At 35.2% G+C, this 13927-nt stretch overlaps 1 protein-coding gene across 4 annotated transcripts in view; it reads right to left on the bottom strand.

The window, feature by feature from the left end:
- sog (short gastrulation) overlaps nt 1-13158 on the bottom strand; it is a 74256-nt gene extending 61098 nt beyond the window's left edge. The window contains exon 1 of one of the 4 annotated variants that reach the window (XM_036365397.2): nt 12401-13158. The gene's annotated coding sequence lies outside the window, so the exon portion shown is untranslated. Of the gene's footprint in view, nt 1-12126; nt 12142-12184; nt 12340-12400 lie in introns of those variants that run through there. The other 3 variants (XM_070110491.1, XM_036365398.2, XM_070110490.1) reach the window with 3 other exon arrangements.
- Nucleotides 13159-13927: the final 769 nt, after the last annotated feature.

Below are 13927 nucleotides of genomic sequence, written 5' to 3'. Positions count from 1 at the left end.
CTGTTCAGGGTATAAAAAACGCTAAAATATATTTAATAACCTTTACCTTTTTAAAACGAATTTTATTTTTAAATTAACTCTTATACGAATATGACTATGAAATTGATGAAATAAATTCAATTTCGTTAAACGAGTACAATACACTAATAAGCGTATTTACATATGTACATATTTTAGTATCAGTACGTTTGTATGGGTACTAAAACACTCATAAAAATCATGCAAACCATGTTTATATTAGACAACATCATTATCGAGTTACGCACTGTAATAGCTAACATCATTATTGCCTCTTTTACAATCATAAATACATGCTCACATGTTAATGAATGTATATGTTTATGTCGGTCCGTACATCAGGATTCAATCTGCTCCGCTGTTTGCCATCAAAATCCAACGACAGCGAAAACCACGACGACAGTTTTTAATTGCACCACCAATTAATTTGCATGTAAACACAAATTGATCACAGCAATAGCAGCTGAAAGAAGTCGGGGAGCAACTGAGAGCAACAGTCGCGACGTGCTGGCGAATAGCAACCGCAATAATAATAAGAGCACAGAATAATATGCAAATTACAAAAACAACGTAACTACAGACACACACACCGCGTCACTTACTCACACCCGATGTGTGCGTTAATCGGGTGGCAACAATGCAACACTAGCAACAAATGGACAACAACAGCGTGCACCTCGCCCACTGTTATATTTGTGCATACATACGTATGTATTTACAATTGTTGCTGGTGTTGTAGTTGTTTTTCTTTTTGGCTTATTTGCGGCTTTGCAACACATCGCTTGTTGGTGCTTGCATACCCACCAACTGATTGCCGACTATGCGCAAATTGTGGCACGTACCCGACCCGTTGTCACTGTCCAACAAACATGAAGTTAATGCCACTTGCAGTGGCGTAACGCTGTTGCATGTTGTCAATTGACTAATTTGCCGCAAAGGACCGAGTTGCCGGCGCGAATGCTAGAAGATGCGAAAACTAAAGCAAAATGCATGAGACTTTGAAGATTTCCACGATGCTCAAGATGCTGCTGGTGCGACTGGTGCTAGCGCTATTGTACGGAAATGTGCCATACATATGTATGTATGCAGCCGTGAATGCTGTTGCCGATCGTGGCGGTGGTGGCGAAGATGGTGATAGAGGCGATGGATAAGCGGTCGTTCTTGGCAAAGGACACTTTGTTGGCATTTGGCGCACTTCTCATGCCCTCTTTATTTGTGGCAATACTTTTTGCAGCTTTCCCCGTGCCATAATCAGCTTCTTCTTTTTATTTTTAAGACCCTAAGTTTCTGCTATATGAAAAAACAAGTGAACTAATTATTGGAAAATATCAACCACTGAAAGGAGGTTTAAAGAGGTCTCTACTTCATTATATATCGTTTTTCTAAAGTTTTTCACAATTGCCATTCAATTATCTACTCTTAATTTATAATAACATTAAAATTCATTATGAGACAAGACATTTTATCCCGAAAGTTAAGTAATAGTTTTGAAGTGACTGAGTTGAATTTACATATTAAAAAGAAAAATAAGAATTTATATACATATTAAGAAATTGATATATGAATGCTTTGGTAGTTAGTTTTAGGGATAATGTGGTCACAGGGAGCCAGTCCTTACCTAATTATTTTCACGATATTCACTTCCGGTTAAAGGAGTAAAATGTAGTTTAAGAAAGTTTTAAGAAAGTTCATGTACTAAAGTATAAATTTTTAATGCATTACAATCAAAAGAAATCAAACACTAACAAGTAAGTCGTTGAATAAAAATCCTTCAATTAACAATTTTGTTTATAACGAAGCAGCGCCCGTCATCGTAAGATGACATATTTCCTCGATTACGGTATATCCCAAAATAGAAATTTTACGATACCTGCTCCAGTATGCGAGTATCCGCCCGACGAGAACTCGACCATATACGAATAAAATGTCATTTTCAAATCACGACCTATTTGAGAAATCAATTTCTTCCACAACCACACCCTGCGACCACCCCTTAAACAAGAAATGACAGATTATAACAACAAATGTTAGCAAAGCATAAAATTAATAAGTTAGCAAATTAAAAATGAACACGATTTCGCGTGATGTGAGAGATTTGTTCGATTTTGCATAGCCATTGATCATGCCAGCTCCACTCGCAGTTAAAAACACGCTCGAATATTGTGTGTACCATATTTGTTATGCATTTCATCACATCTCAAGGCAATTTATTGCGTCTACTTCGACCAAGAACTGTCCATCAAATGGTCGCCCAGCGTGTCCAATGGGTCATTTATGGAGGCGCAAATAATACACGAGGCTATTTGTTGTATGTATTGCTATAAATCATAATTCAGCACTATTTAATAACCTGATTTCATCCTTCAGAGTATAACACAAATAACATGAGATCATAACCAACGGATCATTAGATACTTTTGGAGTAAATACAAGAATGTGAGATGGAAGCAATCAAGTACTTTCTCCTCTACGTACAGCTTTTGCAAGATTGAGGTTGAAACATCTCGATAGCCATACCGGGAATCAGGAGAGATAGCAGAAAACTGAACTCCTCCACAAATTGTGATAGGCTCAAAGAGCTTTGTCGATTTGTGAGGGTCTATATGATGAACATATACTTATGTAGCTTTAGCCATCACTATAGACCGGCGTTCTAAGCTATTCAAATAAAATCCCTTCTGACGTTTGACGCATTACATCTAAAACTGCTTTCTAAGTGGAGCGATGTAATCGTGCATAAGGAATAGTTAAAATCTACTAAATTGTTAATAAAGCCTCGTTTCTAACAGGTTGACAGTTTTAATTGATCACTTCGTTCAAAAATCTGATTGGAATATTGAAAGTGTCGTCAAGCAAAGGTAAGGCGACTCCCCACCAACTGCAGCCCCAGCCATAACCGCTCAATATATCTGTGAATTTTCACGATCAACTTAACGCTTGCTTAAGTGTTTTATTAGGTTTACATAAACTTTGAAAAAAAAAACTAAGTAAAATTGTTATTAGATTTATTTATCGGAAACATTAGTGATTTACAATTTGCATAACATTTGTTTTGCCACAAGTAGGAATGCCTATATATCCACAACTCGTGCCACCTCTGCCAGCTGGCACCCTCTCACCGAGACTCCACCCGCATCAGCACCAGCGGTAAGCGCTTTCCAATCCATCGTCTAACTAGTCGTTTGCATGGCCGGTTGATTAACTGACCGTTACGACTGCTGCAACTGCTGCTGTTTTTGCCATCGGCGCTGGTCACTCGGCCGATGACGCTCTAACTTGAGGAAGTATGAAGTCATTTTTATTTTCAGCACTATTTACGTCGCTACCCCGACATCCATGTGGAATTGGAATCAAATGAAATTTATGCACATATCTTCAGGGCGTACACGAGCTACTCACACACGACTACAAGCATACATACACACATGTAGATATGTATGTACTTTCATGCTTAGGACTGCTCGAGTAGTCACCTATTCGACTACAAAATAAATTTTATATTATATATATAATATGTACACATGCGCATCTATACAAGCATACATATGTATGAATACTTGTTGCTGCTACTGTCTTACAAAGTAAAATTTCTGCTCTCCACTTACAGCAAAATCGAAAGCTGTGACTTGATTATTGCTTTTGTTGTTGTTACATTTTTAATTACTGTTTCTTATTGATATCGAATGATATATGGAGTACAATTGATGAATGAATGTGAATGCAAATACGAGTCTACCAATGAATATGGTATGTGTTAGCAGCGCAAAGCATACATACAAACATAAGTTTATATCTGCCGATATGATCTGGGCGGCACGTTTAGAGATTCTACTCTTTGATTTTTTGTTCGAGTATTCATAGTCTATTCATGGAAAAACACATTGGGGAGCCCACTGGCCGTCGACTTCTAATGACTGTAAAGTCTGAGTATAGTTTTCACTGTAGGCAAGACCGAAATACATTATATAAGTATAACTTACGGAAGGTGAAGGAAAAAATTGTATGCAAAGCTTTCGCATATAGAGTGAGATCATAAGTACAAATCGTTGTCCTAATGAAGAAAAAGACTAAGAAGACATTGTACTGAATTGTACGACTGATGCTTTAGAAGTTTTTATTTCTGAAATTACGAACTAATTTTAAAAGTTCGAAATAAAAATAAAAACTCAAAAACATTTTTTGTTTGAACTAAATTTGATACTGATTTGATATTTAGCCCGACCACAACTAATACCGCTGACACGAGTAGATAAAACTTAATACAAATAGGACTGCTAACAGTGGTCTACCAGAAATGGTCGAGATTGACTCATATCTTCCTTAATGGGTAGGCATTTATTGTAGATATTTTTATAAGATAAGATGAGAATTATGTGATTTTATACCATACAACACAAGAATATAGTCACTTCTGTCTCTTCAAAGTGATCTTTTTCTTCAATTTAAGAAAGCAGATTATGGTCAGCGTAAACTTCGACTCTTTCTTAAGTGAGACGAGAACAATAACTAATTTTCCACTACAAGCCCGCACTAAATTCTAAAGGTAAAAGTGTTCGCTGTATGTTAGCGGATGTGTAAATACGACGTCACGCTTTTTGGTTACTCCACCTCAACTTCATCCATCAAATAACATTTTCCATCTCCAAATAGAGGAAGATTAGACCATAGTGGGTATTACTATTATCAAATCCACCAATTTATAACTGCTTATAAGAATATGTATTGCGAAAGCGTATTACAACTTATGTGGCACATCACAGAATTCCCAATGATGTGGGAAATATGATCGCATCATCAATTAATTGAAAAGCCATAATACAGAGAACGATAGCAATCTCAACAAACTGATTGTTTGAGAATGCACATATAACATATATACCCATGCATACATACATACTCACACATACTTACATATGTAAATACATAGATAGATATGCACTTCGCCTGACCGACGACGATGCTGATCGCCGCCAAAGCTTCTGCTGTTGCACTTTCAATATTTCATTTGACGACTATTCAATAACAATATAACCACAAGAGACTGCATTCAATCGACGAATGCCAATGACTGACTGCTGCTGCAGCGTGCGGTTGTGTGACCGCTGACAATGTTTAAATTGATTACGATTTCGTTGTAAGCTCGACTATGTTGCTAAGCCCGATAAAACTGCAATCAACGCATCAGACGAGTATTCTTAAGAAATATGTATGCATGTATGCGTATCTTAAAATCCGCAGCATCATATACAATATAAATATCAACAATAGTTGCTAATGAATATCTCCAGATTCGAGTAAAATGTAATGCTTGGAATGCCGCCCACACACCTCTGAATTATTATCTATTGACATCCTTATATTTATATGATTTTATGTATTTGAGTTTGACATCATCGCTTATGAGTGTTGGCTACTAATTACAACAAGGGGTTAGATGCTTGCGATTGCGAAGTAATATTTACGGTAAGTTTTTGATTTACATAGTTGATGAAACCTTTTACTCCTCCCTCTTTACTATATTTCAGAAATTATGCAACAATCTTAATTAATTAATATTTGTACAAAATTTTTTTGTTGTGATTTCCACATTATCACTTAGTTACTTCCATGCTTGCAGCTCAATTAACACACAACAATAAGTACACATACATATGCACATACACAAATACATAACGAATTCAAAGTGAAATTCGAGCTGACCATTGACATCTCCCTGACTTGACGTTGATTTCCCCTGGTTTTCCTTGGATTAAGTGGTTTGTGCGAGTGTATGCTGCGCAGTTGATCACCAGATAAAATAATTCAAGTAGCTTAATAGATTAAACATTCGTATGTTCATACAATATATGTTCTTACAATATAGTAGACACATCATATATGTATATACATATATATACTTGTACATACGAGTACATACATACATATGTAATTTTACACTCGTTTGTACGTATTTTGCAGTGCAATAAAACACAATAATTAGTGCAGGTGCTGGCAGTGTGACAGCGATACAAATGTCCGTAAGTCATTGATGACATTTGAGATATGCGTTTATACATATATATATACATATCTATATGTACATAAGTGTGTGTATATATAGTTTGGTATTCAATGGCTTGGTAACTACATCGTATGTCAATATTATAAAATCATAAGTGCTCTCTTGGATTTACTAAAGCCTAGACGAATGATGAATCAAACAAGCAACTAGTATAAAAAAAAAGAACAAATGGCATAATTAATTATTATACAATAGTAAAATCAAATACAAATGAAACATACTTGTAGCTATGATTGGCTCAGTTCCCACGAGAGTAAAATATACGTATTGGGAACGGAACCGCATTTATATCCGGTCAAGAAACGTCAACTCGGTAGATTTCCACTATATTATTTGGGAACTGTAGTGGTTGACTACAAAAAAAACTTTGGAGAGCGACGAATCAAGCAAAACGAGTGGCACAAATCAGAAAGGCTCACATCACAATACCATACAAAAAGAGTAATCTATATTATTTATTTTGATTTAACATGTATTTTTTACAGAGAGCAGAGCTTGAGCATAGCCCGTAGAAAATTTGCGGATTGTATGTTAGACGGCTATGTAGTTTAGCTAGTATTCATAGATAAAAAGTTGAGAAGTTGAATCAAAATCGATCTAGCAAAATAGTGTACATATACATAGTATAAATATAGTTTGTTAAAGAACCAATTGTTTAAACGTATAAATGATACAGAACAAACTCATATACATAAATGCGTCCTGAACTCGTTTAGCATAGATATTCGGGGAATTTCGTTACCTATTCTTTCATAATCTTATAAAATTTTATTAAATCCATGATATATGGTATATATATATAAATATATATTAAGATATGTGTATAAATCAAAAATATTGCGAAAATTGTTTGGATGCTTCCTCAAAACCTCATGGGATAATAATATGTATGGTATTTTATATTATTTTAAGTAATTATCAAAGCAATGGGAATAAATTAAATAAACGCCTTATCAGCTACCTTTAGGGAACAAAATACACTCATATGAATAACGGTATGCATGTGTGCGTATGAGTTTAATTGTCTTTCCAGTAAATTTAAATATAGAACAATTCCCCCTTTAGCTAACTATTACTAAGTAAACACTTACTTCTGTAAGTGGCAAAATGTGGTCGTATAAATAATATAATGTTGTAAGTATGTACATCCCTACAAATATACTATAATATTTATTTCTAAACGCATTTATGTAAGTGCGACCTTGATGCAAATAGTAATCCGTAGACGACACGAATTACACTTCAATTTAAAATTTGCTTCACAACAAACAAACTCGATTTCCATCACTATTTTATGAGGCTAAAGACATAATGTAGGTTAGGTGCATGATTGCCAATATATTTTTTTTAAAGTATAATTCTATGACAATTGTGGCAGCTCTCGAGTTTTTGGCAGCAGGTTATGACTGGTATTCCGATCTTATGTTTAAAAATTAACCCAAAATGTAACAAATATAAAACAAACTTAAGCGTTTTCCAATTTTCATTGTTTATACCACGTCTGTTGTAGGTTTTAACTCTGCCTTGTAACAAACTCTTAGTTTGCTTTGTTACAACACATACTTGTAGTTAATTGGTAACACTAATTGCCAGCTGTTGTTCCGGCATCAAGCCACGGTGAAGATATGATGCAAAAACAATACCGAACATTTTTACAGGCCGAGTGTAAAGCATACTCTTATTCCTTCTTTTGGACACACACATATTTGTACGTAGCACTGATGTTAGGGCATGCTATGGGAGTTAAAAAGGTTAACTAGTCACAACGCAATTGAATATCTAATTGTACTAGAGTACCTAAATTTGCATAAGCCTATAGGAATCTTTTGGTACTTTTTTGTGTGTTCTATGAGAAATAAGCTTTGGGAGGGGCGTACCGACAATAGGAAAATCTTTCGATTTGAATTTAAATGTTAATATAAATAAAGGAGGATCACCAATCAGATGTCTGAATGAGTGTTGTAATTCTTAATGTTGACTAAAAAATTAAAGAATCTACATTTAAAAAGCATTCACACGAAATAAGTGCATTCTCAGGTTAGACATTAGTTATAGAGGACTGAGTTTCGCATCGCATATAAAACTCAACGTCCCTGGGTAAATTTTGAGGCAATGAAGTGTATGTGCTTTTATATGTATTGAGATTGAAACATTAGATACCTTGGTACAGTATATGTATACCTTGGTCGTACAGTATAATCATATAAATTAATTACATCTTTTTAGTGTAACTTTGGATCCTCAAAGGGTACTGTACATTTTTTAAGGTTTCATGTTCAGTTGTACTTTTGGGAGAGTAACTTCACGGACATTTAAGAAAAGAAAATGACAGGTTGCGAACAAATACCAACTAGCAAGCAAATTGTATTCAGTTCGCCTCACCGTAAACCGGCCAAATAGGAGATATAAATACTATCGACTGGTATTATAAAATGTATAAGCCATTTTCCATTTGTCAATCCTTTGAGAGTGGCGAAACGAACAAATAGCTGGTATTTGTAATCAAGTAGGGTTAAAATAGCACGATGCCTTTATAATGACATATTTATATACTTTCATGAATTCAATTGCACTGAATAATTTTTTGCTCCCTGCTGATCTATTAGATTTTGTATACTGAATCCAAGTTATATCGTCATTATCTCTACTAGGTTGTTGTCATACATTTTTAACTTAAAACACAAACTAAAAATTTTAAGTAAAGTCAGTAGTATCCAACGGTTGAGGTCATTCCCTGCTATACTTAAAATTCTAAATGCCAAATAACAAATTGTAAATCGAAAACAAAAACACCGAAAACTCTTACTATACTTATAAATAAATGGTATGTTAAGCTAGCAGTGTAAAGTGGCGGAACGCTGGTGGAGTGAATATTGGGGACTATTCCCACAATTGGACGTTTTGTTTGTTTGTCAGTATTAACGCGTCCATATATATGTATGGCTATCGCTCTTATGTGTATGCGTTTTTTTTTGGTTATTCTCATTATTATTATTGTACGTATTATGTTGATACTTTTGCGGGAACGCACGATAAGAGCTTGGATTATTCTTGTCATCACCCCCCTTTATTGCAATCGACGATTGACGACGACGATCGCATTGTTGTAACGACCACTTGTGAGGTAACGAGTTGACAAGCTGGCTTTGCGGCCCTTCGCTGGCCCATTGAGCAAGTCAAACTAGAGGAAATCGAATGAGTATGGTGATATATGAACATAAGTGAGTGCGTATATACATATTTATACATGCATGTCTACAAATGTAAGTAACTGTAGAATAAGCAGTGAGTATTTAAACAATGCCTAAAGACCGCATTATTTTATATTCCTTAAAAAAAATTATATACTAAAAGACATGAAACAAACTTTTACAACTGGGAATTTATGTGTGTCTCTTTGCGGTAATTGCATTAAGTTGAGTCGTATAAATACTCGAGAATTGATATGATAACATAAACTGGGTCAAACAAGGTTGACTAAAAACAGAAGTGAGGTAAATGTTATTTGCAAGCGTTAGATACGACATTTATGGATTCATAATAAATCACATGGTTTTGAAAATAGTAGTAAATATTTCCTTTCGGGGGTTAAAAATTCTAGGAGTCATTGTTTCAAGTTATATTGGTTATATCAAACAAAATGCAATTATTTCCAATTTAAATACGAGATACAAACATACATACATATGTATGCATATGTATATACTCGATATTAATACACAAATTTCTTTCAAAGATATAGACACCAGTTTTATAAAAGAATAGAAAGAAAATACCCAGTCTAACCGCCACTTTCGTCCAAAATGAAGCAATTTCTGCTCATTACGGCTGAACATTTTTTAGTTTCTAACCTTACCCACCCTTTAACATTACTCTGGACAAAAAAATTTTAATAAATAACTTGAACTGAATTTTTACTACTTACATATATATTATTATGAAAACTATCTACATACATAATATTTAATTTTTAATTTTCTAACTTTTTTGGAACGAAGTTGTGAATTCTATATCATGTTAAAAATGTCACCTTTAAAAACACTAATTTTATGCTATAACTACACTTATCCAAAATAACTTAAAAATAGCTTTAATAAGCCCACATTAGACCGTAGGAAATTTTTAAGCGAGAAATTCGTAAATTTTATTCGGTGTTAGAAAACGCTTTGTATGTTTTATGCAAGTTTGACAAAATAACTGTATGCATGTGTACCATAATAAAACCAAACCTTGTATACAAAGCTATAAATAACTTCTACAAAAATTATTTAGAATATACCGATAAAAATACGATTAGGCTCAAATGCAATTAAAAGTAATATAATAAATTTAAAAAAACGTACATGGATAGTATTTTATGATAAGAATTTGTAAATCAAACTAAAGATATCACATTTATTCCTGGGAAAGGCCGTTTTGATTATACAAACTGGAAAATACTTTCAATTTGCATTACATTTTTTTCTTCTTGATTTCCTAACATTAAAAAAATAAAATACTAAGTATAAAATAAGATACGATTTTAGATTTCAATCAGGATAAAATATTCCCTATTGTATTGCATATAAGTATTTTAAATAATTTCATGAATATATATATAGGTGTAAGTGTACTGCTGTAGGCATCACATTATTTGAAAATAAATATTCGTTCTTTATACCAAACAAAAGTATGTCATCCAGTTTGAACGCTCATCCTCCTATAAGTAGATCAACTGACCAATAAATAAGAAAAAACGTTAACTTTGGTTGCACCGAACCTATAATACCCTTCACCAATACGAAGGTTCCTTACAAAAATTTGATTCCGATCTAATTTCGTGAAGATACCTCGTCAAATGAAAGCGTTTCCCATACAAGCACTTCATTCCGATTGTTTAGTTTGTTTGGCAGCTATATGCTATATCGGCCGTTTAGACAAATAAGCAGCTTCGTAGTAAGAAAAGGACAGGTGCAAAATTTCAGATCGATAGCTTAAAAACTGAGGGACTAGTTCGTATATATACAGACAGACGGACTTGGCTAAATCAACTCAGCTCATCATGCTGATCATATATGTATATATTTTATAGGGTCCCCGACGCTTCCTTCTGGGTGCTAAAAACTTTGTGGCAAACTAAATAAACCCTGTATAGGGTATAAAAATTTGAGGCTGGAATTATAGCGTTACCAAAGTAATTGCAGCAATTTTCCTTGACATTTGCTGTGAATATATCTGACGAGTACATACCCACACACGTATGAATGTGTGTATAGATGTGCGTTTATATTTATTTTTATTTGACATTCGACTTATCTACCTCTTAATGTACTACATATGTACAAACATCCATAAAATGTACTTCATAACGTAACGCGTAAAGGTGTGTGTTTGCGGTATCTCTCGTAAGCCTACAAAATTCACCGATATACAACATAAATATTGACACAAATTATTGCGAATAAACAAACACTTCTACATATGTAAGTGTGTGTACTTGAATATGAACGCAAATATTGTCACATGGAAGGCTTAGATAAATACACTGCAAATAAATAAATTATGGCAATTGAACTCATTCAGTCGTTGAAGGTAGGAAAAATGGTGTTTATTTATTTGCTCGTTTTTATACACACATATGTATGTGTGTGAACACAAATGTGTGCGATTTCGAGTCAACTCATACTATTTATTTACTTATTTACATGCATTTAGGTATTTAGGCTCATTCCGAAACCGAAGTGAAAATATTAAATTTCTCTAAGCATATTTACATACATATCTGTACGAGTATATGTGTTATATAATTTTCTGACTATTCTTACTGTAAATTCGATCTTCATGGTCTCTGTACAATCAAACCTTTTTGACTAATGAACCTACAGCAACTTTGTGCCATCCTGGATATCCGCGTTTGGAAAGAAATAAGGAAGATGGAATTCATTTAAAACTTGCGCCAGCTACTCAGATTACACGCAAGAACTTATTTACAACGAGATAGTTATTTGTGATCTAGCAATAAAATCGTCATTTAAAACCAACCAACCCATATAACCTTAAATCCATACATTATTGTAGAAATCACCAAAGCGACTCCCGGAGCGTATACGTAATTAACTGGCTCACCAAGTCAACAGCATCCTTGTGTTGTGAGCTCATTTTAGTACTAATACTATTCCTGAAGTACACTCAATACAAATCTTAATCGTTGCTGACGAAATTGAAAGCACTTAACTAACAGCGTCGTATTTGTTAATAATGTTATTGTAATACTCTTACTCAATCAGACTTTTTAATATTAATAATTGGCTCTCACGACGCATAAAAACTTCTTTGAATTACTTTTGATAGCCCAAAGACTGCAGCCCTATGCGGGTGGAAGCCGCGGTCGTACCACTTTGCGTTGATGCGATTCGTGTAGAGCGCTTTGTTGCTGATCTAGCGTTTTGTACTTTCTGCGTTTATTCGCTTGCGAACGCTTTCGAATTCTGCTCGTATTAGCAATGCAATTGACACTGTGACTGCAATTATTGTTATAGTTGTAGTTGTTGTTTTCGTTTTCGAATTCGTGATTGTTGTCGCTGTTCCTATTTGTTTTGCATAAATCGCGCGCGCGCATTTTCCACATACACTGTGCCGCCTGCGCCGGTGATTGTTCTATACTTCGTATATTTCGTTTCGATTCGGATATTCGCTTCTTGCCAATTGCGCTTTCGTTTCTTTTCACTGGCACTGTTATGCCTCTTTCACTGTGTTTTGCAATTATTGTCTCGCAAATACTTTTAAAACCTTTGCTCTTTGATACCACTCGCAGCGCCGCGTTGCACTTTGACTACGCGTGTGATTCAAATCGCAATGCGCACACCCTCGTAGACGAGGAACTAAAGCCGAACGCAAACGCTTGACAACAATTGACAAAGGTCAAATGTTCGGAGGTTTGGAGACGCGTAATTTGTTAGGTCGTTGATTCGCGCCCGAAAACACGGTGGATAATTTATTTCGCACTTAGAATTTTTAAGCAAAAAGGCACAGCAAAAATTAGCGCACTCACGGCACCACTAACGTTGGTAAGCACGATCTTGGACAAACTGAAGTTGCGGTGAGACACAATTGTCAGCAAGCTAGGCGGACAGGCAGCTAGCCAGCCAACCAGCCTGCCAAGCGACCGTTCTGCTGTCCGGCTAAGGTGATCGTGCAGCTCAGTACAGCGTCACAGTACGCATGCGATCGCTCGCGTGTGGTACGCGCTCCGCCGCACCGCATGCTCACCAACACTTGTCCACCAATTGTTGTCGTATTTCATTTCATATCTTCTCGCTTGAGCGGCGCCAGCACAAAGTAATAAGAAAAATATAATGTATATGTATATGTTTGTAGTAACGTCATTGAATACTATCGTCAGCAACGACAACTCTCAGAGCAACAGAATAAAAACCTTAACTACATGTTTATGTATAATATATATAGTTATTCAGTTAGGAAAATATTATTAAATATTGTATGAGTACGCCGCGGTGTCATTGTTAAAAGGAGCAGTGGCAACGCTTCGCAAAAAGCTCATCGAACTCTCATGCCGCGGCGCGCACTTTTTACGCAGCAGGCAGTTTTTAGTCACCTCGTATTGTGAGCTCCGTCCTCCCTCACTGTACGCTCGCTGTGTCAACGCCTGCACATATTTTACCGGCCTCAAAAGTACGCGAAATACACAAATATTCAGTTTCTTTCTAGTCTCATCTTCATCACAATAATCATCATTAATGCCATCACATCATCAGCCGATATTATCAGTGCGGAACGGTTCAAGCGCACCGAGCAGAGTTTACTGCGATGCGGTCACCCTTTTCGGAACTTATACCATACACGAATAAG

The sequence above is a fragment of the Bactrocera oleae genome, chromosome 5 (assembly GCF_042242935.1).
Source record: "Bactrocera oleae isolate idBacOlea1 chromosome 5, idBacOlea1, whole genome shotgun sequence".
Taxonomy (NCBI): domain Eukaryota; kingdom Metazoa; phylum Arthropoda; class Insecta; order Diptera; family Tephritidae; genus Bactrocera; species Bactrocera oleae.
This window is presented reverse-complemented; position numbering and strand designations above follow the sequence as displayed.